The sequence below is a fragment of the Astyanax mexicanus genome, chromosome 16 (genome assembly GCF_023375975.1).
Source record: "Astyanax mexicanus isolate ESR-SI-001 chromosome 16, AstMex3_surface, whole genome shotgun sequence".
NCBI lineage: Eukaryota > Metazoa > Chordata > Actinopteri > Characiformes > Acestrorhamphidae > Astyanax > Astyanax mexicanus.
Window position 1 is genome coordinate 20,460,149 of NC_064423.1, and position 9,914 is coordinate 20,470,062.

At 35.5% G+C, this 9,914-nt stretch overlaps 1 protein-coding gene across 5 annotated transcripts in view; it reads right to left on the minus strand.

The window, feature by feature from the left end:
- ttll7 (tubulin tyrosine ligase-like family, member 7) overlaps positions 1-9,124 on the minus strand; it is a 113,076-nt gene extending 103,952 nt beyond the window's left edge. The window contains exon 1 of one of the 5 annotated variants that reach the window (XM_022669748.2): positions 8,899-9,120. The gene's annotated coding sequence lies outside the window, so the exon portion shown is untranslated. Of the gene's footprint in view, positions 1-8,898 lie in introns of all 5 variants that reach the window. The other 4 variants (XM_022669747.2, XM_022669749.2, XM_049465707.1 and 1 more) reach the window with 4 other exon arrangements.
- Between the last annotated feature and the right edge of the window lie 790 nt (positions 9,125-9,914).

Here is a 9,914-nt window from a genome sequence, read left to right on the forward strand (position 1 = left end):
GTCAGATCCTGTATCCATTGCTATAGACATCATGTACCTGTTTTTGTTGCACATAACACTATTTGAGAGCTGTTGTTCATCAGAAAAGATTATGAACAGCCAATGAACAAGTTTATAAACCAATTAATCTAATGTAACTGTGTCCTATTCAAAAAAACAGAAGTAATAGAGCCATTGAGGCAAATTAACAGCTAATTTTCACTAATTTAATGTGATTTAGAACACCTTTCAATAATGTTTTTTTACTGTTTATAAATGGTTTACGAAATAAAAATAAATAAAAATACTATCAAATTATTTAGTCAATTGGATTTATTGGCTATATAGATTTAATAGTATAATATTAGCGTCTTCTTTTCTGTGCATTACAGACAGAAAATAACATTCTTACTTTTTTCCATCACTGGAGGTAATATATAATATAATTATATATATTATATATATATAGTATAATTCCATTGTAACAAATTGACAGTAAATAACTGGCACTGTTTGGTGTATTAAAATTACAAACACAACTTTTTTTACTATTTTCTTGTTTAAAGAATTTTACTTTAATATTTTACTATACAGTAGTTTACTGGAATAAAAAAGCAAATATAAATATTTACATATACAAAATATTGTTTGTGCTACTACAACATGCAAAAATAAAAAACAAAGTATGGGAAAACTTTACGATAAGGGTACATCAAATAACTTCTTATTTTAATGTTTATGTAATAAACATTGTTAAGTTATGTCTTAGCTGATTATACATTGATTATTTATTACATTATTAAATATTACAAAATATTAATGCTTAAGAATGTTGGAAATAAATAGAATAATTAACTGAGACATTAGTTTATGTCTTATTTCAAGTAGATTCTTACATGTTTTTCATCACTGGAGATAATTCCGGTCTGAAAGGGTCAATATTTAGGACACAACTTTAGTCTTTTTCTGATGACCTCAATATTACCCTTTTTTTTATTTAGTAAGGAGAGGCATCTAATTTGAACAAGACAATATTTGTTTAGTTTAAAAAAAAGTTTTACTTTGTTAATGTTTTTTTTATCATTTATGATATGCAAACAACTTTTATATATGTTTTCTATAATTCTGAACATTCTTATTAATTAAATGCTTACTGTTCTTTAAAAGGGTGCTCATTAAACTATTTCTCCACAGAGATATAATAACTTTTGTTATTTGGTATTTTGTCATATCGCTAAGAGTATTGTTACTGAGAAAAAACCATCATGATATTATTTTAGGGCCATATCGCCCATCCCTAATATCAACCCTTTTTTACACCCCTACGACATATAGTAAAAAATACTATGGTATATTTTTGAATAATTGCCTACTTCTTCAGCATTATACTTTTAATACAAACAAATAAAAGTTACGTAATATAAAATAATAAAAAGTTAGTAACACTTTAGCACATCCTCCACTTCTTTCTTTCTCTAATACAATAATCAGGTCATGCCTTATTGCTCTTATCCTCATAGCAAAAGCATCAAGCAGGTTTATTATCAGGCCACATAATTACACAGTGCATGCTTTTTGAACTTTCAATCTAGATGCACACATGAGTGAGTGGGAGGAAACCGGAGAGGAGGTCACAGGAGGCTCGGGGAGACGCTGCTGGAGCTCAGCCGTCCCCAAGGTGGTGTACTGTTCAGCCGGCCAAACACACTGCCATCTACAGCTTAATCCATTCACTCTGCCATGCATTAACTCATTGTGTGCTCCTGCTATCTGCTAAGCACTCCCTCCCTCCATCCCTCCCTCCCTTCTTCCCCCTCCCTCCTCCACTCAGCCCTGCAGCCAATCTCACTCTGCCCATTCAGCAAGAAAAGCTTTCACATTTGGGCTATGCCATTCCCCCAGAGGGACCCGGGCTTGTCTGACAGATATTCAATACCGTGCTCTCTATAATGATGCACCCATGCTCAATCGATTCAAAAGAAATGTGTGGCATGGCATAAAACTTGTCCCCCACATATTCAAGCAGTTAGTTCAAACAGGGGCACGGACAGATTACATCCTCAGCTCTTTTTATATTGACTAATGTCACAATATTTGTTAATGAATATATTAATTAATAAGGACATTTCTTCTTAAGTAACCATTTACACCTGTTCACTTCATATAATTAGTATCTGAATTGTTTCCTAATAAGGTTTGAACCACATGTATTTACACTTAGAAAAAAAATTGCTCTGTTAATCAGACCTGAAACCTGATTCAGGCAATTATTACTGGTCCCTCATCTGGACCGGGAGGAGTTTTGGTTGTCAATTAAGTCTTAAAGAGACAGATGCATTCACACTGCTATGACGTCCTCAAATAAGTCTCAAGCCACATCAAAAGACCCTGTTTAAACCTGTATCTAAATTACGTTTGTCCACATCATAACAATAATGCAAATGAAAAACACAGCCAAATAAAGCTGGCCAATATGATGATCTTTTATTAGACTGTGAAACTTTTCATATTGCATCTAATCATATCAATAATATGTATTTTAAAGAATATCGCTGATATAATCATTGCTTAAAGAACATTGACTCAACTGTACAACATATTATAGACGGTGTACAATTTTTGTTTAAATGGATGAAATGCAACAAAAATGGTATTGTATCAGATGATAATTGCTTTTTTAGAATCATCAGCTAGATGTTTCAAACCAATATTTGCTCTTGTATTTATTGTATGCCAAAAAAAGGACCAAAAATTATTGAGATTATTAAGGGAGATACTAGTGACTGCCATTGATGCCAACTACAGGACAGTGGGGGTAATGCACTTCATTGTTTTTCTATTATTGCCAAAAAAATATTTTTTGCTTAAATAGACCACTGAAGTTGTGCGTCATTCTGTAGTCCTAGTGGTTTTTCCCTATGAGTAAAAATGAATGGGGTTATTAAAAGCCCGCCTCTATCACATTCTGTGGTAAATAAATCTGTTTAGACCCCTGTATGTTTTATTCTGTGTATATTTTACTCCTAAACATCACTGGATCCTCTGAATTACGAGATTGTTTAAAAGTCGTAATGAGAAAAATGCTAACTTTAAGCTAATGCTACAGCAGAGTGAAGTGACCTCCCAGCCTAGCTGCAGAGATCAGCCGGGGACTATTTTCGCCACAACACCAGCGAACTCCAGCCGTAACTTTACAGCATATTAAACACAGCTGAGCCAACTAATGAAATCACTGTGCTGTGACGTCAGTTAAGCATTAGCTTAAAGTTAGCATTTTTCTAATTACTCCCCTTAAATGATCTCAAAATTCACAGGATCCAGTGATATTTAGGAGGTAAATGTACACAGAATAAAACGTACAGAGTTCTGAACATATTTATTTACCACAGAATGTGACAGAGGCCAGGTTTTGAAAAGCCCATTCAAATTCTGTATTTACTTGGACCACTTAGACACGGAACCCCAAATATGGGCATAAACAACATGGCGCCGTCTACAAAATGACGACACAACTTCATTGGTCTATTGGCTGCTTCTACTTCTGGCATACTTAATTTGAGGCAAAAAAAAATCATTTTTACCATTCATAGAAAATATGGTTAATTATCTGAACAAGAATAAATACTGCCCATTTATTATCACTGGAACGTTATAAGGCCAAACGTAAATATATTATTAAAAAGTAATATTATATTAAATTTTATAAATAAACATCATGGCCACAGTATGTACAGTATGTACCATTATCAGCATAATATGGTATTTTGTCCATATCAGGCAATCCTAGCATCTTGTGAATGATCCACAAAGAGCTCAGTGTAGAGGGAAACCCTGCTATACAGCCACTGAATCACACATGCATTATCTCACAGATCTTCCCTCACAATACAGACAATGCCACACTCATCTACTGATAACGTCACACAGCAAAGCAGCCGTGATGACAAACAAACAGTTCTGTGGGTAGTAGCGACCAAGAACAAGCTGATTCTAATCCATGTGTCCAGAGAATATTTATCTTAATTCGGAATAGGGGAGTACCATATCATATCATACACAATATATCATGACACAGTTATATAAATAATAAAAAAGTGATAAACATACTTTCGTAAAACTGTTTCATAAAAAAGTTTATATGCATGCACTAAATGCCCTTTTTGGAACATTGAAATATGTTTATGTTTACAAAATAAACAAAAGTTTACAGATTATTTAGTTTCTACTTACTGCTTTAAACTGTTAAACTGACATGAAATAAGCATATTATATTTATTTTATTGCAGTAGTATATTCCTAAAATTAATTAAATATTTTTCAGTTTAATACCAAGAACATTATCCACAAAATACCCTAAAATATTGTAATATTTTAGGGCCATATCACCACCCCTTATTCAGAAGGTATAATAATTAAGAGTGTTTACAAAAACAGTAAGAATTTGTTATTTATAATGATTTTTTGCTGTTAAAGAATTGTTATAACTGTGTTTGAAACACAATTCCCTAATTTAATATTTTAAATCACAAAGCCTAAAACACAAGCCTGGCTAAAAGTATTCAATGACCTAAAACACTAGTGCTTGTGAAGCCAAAAAACATAGATACTGTATGATTTTGGACTTTCGACAGGCCCTAAACAGTACCCTAAAATAGAAACCTGTGGGTGTTTCTCAACATCAAGTACACAAAGAATGTACTTGTGCATTATACAGTAGATGCAAAAGCTTAAGATAGTGCCTTATGTATCTACTGTACCTATAGATTAACTCTTAGTTGTAAGGAAGAAGTAAAAGTAGTCTTGATTCTGCTGTGTGACACAAATGCACACAAAAAGAAGAAGTCAATTTCGGTCAGGGACTCTCTCGCTACCCATTATATAACAAAAAAAGAAAAAATAAGGTCCTGTGCTGAAATCTGACTCCCCTTCCGCATGTGAACACGTATTACATAGCAGTATAGACACAACAGATTACCCTGGTGATTCCTGTATCTGCTGTAACTGTAGATTAATCCGAGGGTAATCTGTTTCTAACATTCTGTTGCAAATTGGATTCTGGCAAAGAGGCAGAATTTTACACAAAGCTTCTCGGCAATCTGATAAAATTCTACAAACCACACAGGGTCAAGTACAGGGAGATGCAGCCCACATAGGTGATGACAGAACAGGATGCAGCAAACTTCTTTTATCATGCTTACTAAACTGTAGTGTGAAAACTAACAAGACCAAATGTATACAATGTAACAAACAGATCAAACACGATTCAGACTATGGTCCAGACTGTCAGGTGTAAAAAAAAAAGGCGTCCTAAGGGTGCTTTACACATGCCCTGTTTGGTCTGGTCTTTATGACTTTTCAGTCTTGCTTGTGAAAAATGCTGCTTAACACAGTCTGGAGTGCCACTAAAGTGCAGTGTGACCAAATGAATACAGTGACTTTTATCATTTGTTCTGGACTTTGGTCTGCATGTTCAGGTGTTAAAACTCTCTTAGAAAAACATACTCTGACAAAATTGAATACTTGCAACTGTTTAAAGAGCCCATGTCCAACAATGAATTCTTCACCTGAGGTGAAAAAAAAGCTAACTGTGACTAAAATTACAGTCTAATCTGGTTTTGACCAGATGAGGATGGGTTCCTTTGAGTCTTGGTTCCTACCAAAGTTTCTTCCTCTTCATCTGAGGAAAGTTTTCTAGCCACTATTACCACTGAGGCCTGGACACAAGCTGGTTTGTGGTCAAAATTATTGGCATAAGCTCTATATAAATACATTTGAATTGGCATGGTGGAAAATATTAAAGTATAAACACAATATTTTGTGTGACATTGACAAAATAAGATCACCAAACTAACAGTATTCTATTGATAGCCAAGTGTTTGTGAGTAAACAGGAATACTGAACAAGCCACAGCAACAGCTTGTTTATTATTTAAATGTGCGTGTGTCTAAAAGTTACCCTGAGGCATATCATGTTAAACACGTGTAACCATTTAACCCCAATGCAAACTGATGCAGTTTAACCTACTTTGGCACAACATGTAGCTAGAAATACAGCCAAGAAACCTGAATTCAGTCCTTCCATTTATGTGTTGGTCAGTGTGCTCAGAATAAATTTGTAGAGTACTTAAGGTCTGACTGAACATAAGACCTTAAACATAAGACCTCTCATCTTTCTTTACGGGATATACTGTTTACTGTTGATGCTTACATGATGCAGGATAATAGGATATTAATTACACATGCATCTCAAATGCAGTAGCGTATTGTCTGTAATCCACTACAGTTGTCAGATTAACACTTTAGCCAGTGACTGGCTTTAGTGGAATAAACTGGTAAGAGGATTTAACAATACAGGAACAGTTTCTGATCTCTGCACTGGTCCAGCCTTCAGCAACACAGTGAAGCATTTCTAAGAAGATAAAGAAAGCCTGGAAGTAATGCATTGCATTGCAACTTGAACAATTTATATCTAATGACTCTGCTTTAGAGTTACTTATCTAAGTTTGTAAATACCTGGCACATATTTATCTCCATCTGATCCATAATACAGCTCATCCATGGTAACCACGTTTAGGCAGATTTTTTTATTTAAAAATTATTTATTTAACAAAAAGACTGTTCTTAGTGGAAACATCCAAACACATTAGAAGAAATGCATGTAAATATAAAGATAATAAAAAGTAACAAAAAAATCGCCCAAATTTATCCTGGACATCACTCAGCCAGACATGGATTCCTTCAGTTTTATCATCAGCTCACCTGTTCAAACTAGGTGTTGATATTATAATAACTATATATATTTCTATAGTTTCATAAGGAGAACTAGATGTTTTTTATGGACACGGTAGTGTAAACACACAACATTTTGTATGGATGTTGTTTGTATTTGTTATAATATTAGTGTTTTAATGATTTAAATAAAACTTCACAGATAAGAAATTATTTCATTCAAAAATGTTCGCACAGTACTGTATGTCAGTGTATATAAAATATATAAAAACATGTATATTGTACAGCAGGGGTTCTCAGATAACATTTCTGGCCAGTGGTGATACTGGCAGCTAAATATGAGGTATAATTACCCATATGTTGGTAATACCTTTAAATTAAGAGTTGGTTAGATGCTAGTGGGAGGAAAGGAAAGTCATGTGAGCGTCAATTTGTTTTGGACACAACAACGGCATCTTTTCTATTCTTTGAAAATCGAATTGTACAATATCAGTATCAGTACATACTTGCTTTACTTATGATAGATTTTTAAATCTGACAAAAAGATATTTAATGCAATATTTACTTTACTAAGGCTGTTTGTTGATCCTCAGCTACAATAAAATATCTGCATTGTCTACGTAATGCCACTGAGTTCAAACAAACCTAAACACATTTTAACAGCTCTTATCCTGCTCAATATTAAGAGTTCAATGTTTGTTTGTTTTATGTTAGCACTTAACGTTTCTTTGGGAAATGAATGAATGAAGTTACACTGACATATCACTATTCTAGAAACTCAAGGACGCTTTACAATCACATTTTACACACAACCATTCAAACTCAGCACTCATCCACATACCGGTGAGAAGCGGCAGCCAATAGCACACAGTGTACTCTCAACCAGAAATGACCATCAACCTGGAGGACTACATCAGGCACTACAGCATTAACACAGGACAGAGTGGGCATATATCTGGGCATATCTGGGGACACAGCCTTACATGCATTTACACACACAAACTTACATACCACACACATTTCTGGGCAATTTCCAGTTTGCCAAATCTCCATGTTTTTGGACTGTGGGAGGAAACCGGTGTCACAGGGAGAACATGAAAACGGATGTGCTAGCTTTCCAGGATTTTTATTGTGGAAATATTGTGGAAAACACCTAACTACTGTAAAATAAATTGGAAATTAGTAAACTGGGGACAATGAAGAAAAGCAACGAAAACAAATATTCCAAAGCAATTATATCCAAGAATGCTCGTGTTGTTGTTGTTTTTTGTTTGTTTGTTTTTATGTAATGTTAGAAGTACTAACCTAATTTAGAGCAAAGTAGCAGGTTTTCTTACCTTAGAATTAACCATAATGACCAGTACTGGTCAGCATGACCTTTTTTCCTGGAATTACTTTATTTTCTCACAGTTTTTGAGGGGCTTGCCAGCAACCTAGACACCCAGAGGTAACTATCAGCCCTCCCAATGCCCACTCCTGCCGCAGCTGTGGGCCCACTCCAGGGTTTACATCAGGTCCTCAGTGATAAACCAGGCCGCAGTGCACTGATGTGATGCACTGACTACAACACTGAGGTCCACGGCCTGCTACTTATTTACCTATTAATAATGCTGCTTGTGATTAACCTTTATTATAATGATTCACATTGAGACCCACACTGTCGAAGGTCCGGTAGGTTAGCTAGCTAAACTAGCTAGGATAACTAATAAATACATTGATGGACATGAGGTGTAGCTAACTATATGTCCATGGCCCATATTTACACACTGCGGAGGAGCAAAGTCAAACATGCACGTGCAAAATATGTAGACGAGGAATGATGCCATTTAGAAAGAACATCTAGTGAACATCATCTCGCTGCTGACTGTCTGCGTTCTGCATCTTTCTCTCCTCCGATTTCTCACCCCATCCAGCTAGCTATCCCACAATGCAGTGTGAGAGAGAGGCTGGTGGGCGATTTAATGCTCAGCACTTCAGGTTACATCTTTAGTCGTGGGCACGCAGCCAAATGACCAATGATCATATTAGCGATGCAAACACAGCGCACGTGTAATAATACAGTCATTAACTATTAACGCGGAGCTAACGTTATTCTATAGATATTCTACAGTAATGTATACGATAGCGACCTAGCAAGTTAACCTAGCTATTTCCACTCATAGCGTCGATGGGCTGTTAAACGTTACGTTACCTGAACACTTGCTCCAGTCACTCTGCGGCGGCGTCCTCCTCCTCTGATTTTCTCTCCTTATTTTCCTCTTACCCATACAATAGGCTCTAATCTGCTGACAGAGCTGCTGTTTTATTTATTTTCTTTTATATATCTGAGCTGACAATATAGTAGGCACTGTACACAGCGTGAATGAACCTATCCAGTGCCGTGTAGACAACACAAGTGTACATACAATGAGGGGTTAAAGCCACGATGGACTGAACCATTCCCCAAAACAGGGGGATCCGCATGTTAGTGCATGCCGGCTAATCATGTACTGCGAAGTCTCTTCTCAAAACTGTTTATCGTTTCTCTTCGCTTTTTTTCATCTTGACGAACTGCTGTTTGACTATACCACCACAGCGTGTGTATATCCGACTCTCATTCGTATTAATCACAGCGCAATAAAACAGCTATACTGTACCTCCTCTACAATTAGCTTATGGAAGCTTCCAGAGCGAAGTCTTAGCAACACAGACTGATGTTACCAACCGGGCCTGTGTTACAGTGATTACACCGTTTACATTTGTTACCAGCATACATATTAATTACGAGCACGTACATATTTAATGTCATTGAAGAAAGAATGTATTCTCTAGCTATGTAACTATCTGTGCATTCGTATCCTAACTTTGTATTTTATTCGTTTGTTGGACCGAAGGTAACTCGGTTAGCTAACTAGCTATGGAATCTACCAATCAGTGAATACTGTGTACACTGATAAATGGCCTAGCTGAACAGCAATGTGTAAAGCTAAGCTAGCTAGCTATGTGTGGTAACTATACGTTATAACTACTGTACGCAAAAAAATGACCAAATGTATCCAAACTCAGTTTCTAATTATATAATAATAAATCAGGTGTTAAAGTGAATTATTTGCTGATACAGGTAACATATGCAGTTTTTTAGTGTTCATTATAACGTTACTGGCAATATAATGAGATGATGGTGCAGCATAAGTAACTGTTATATGGTAAACATGCCCAACACGAAGC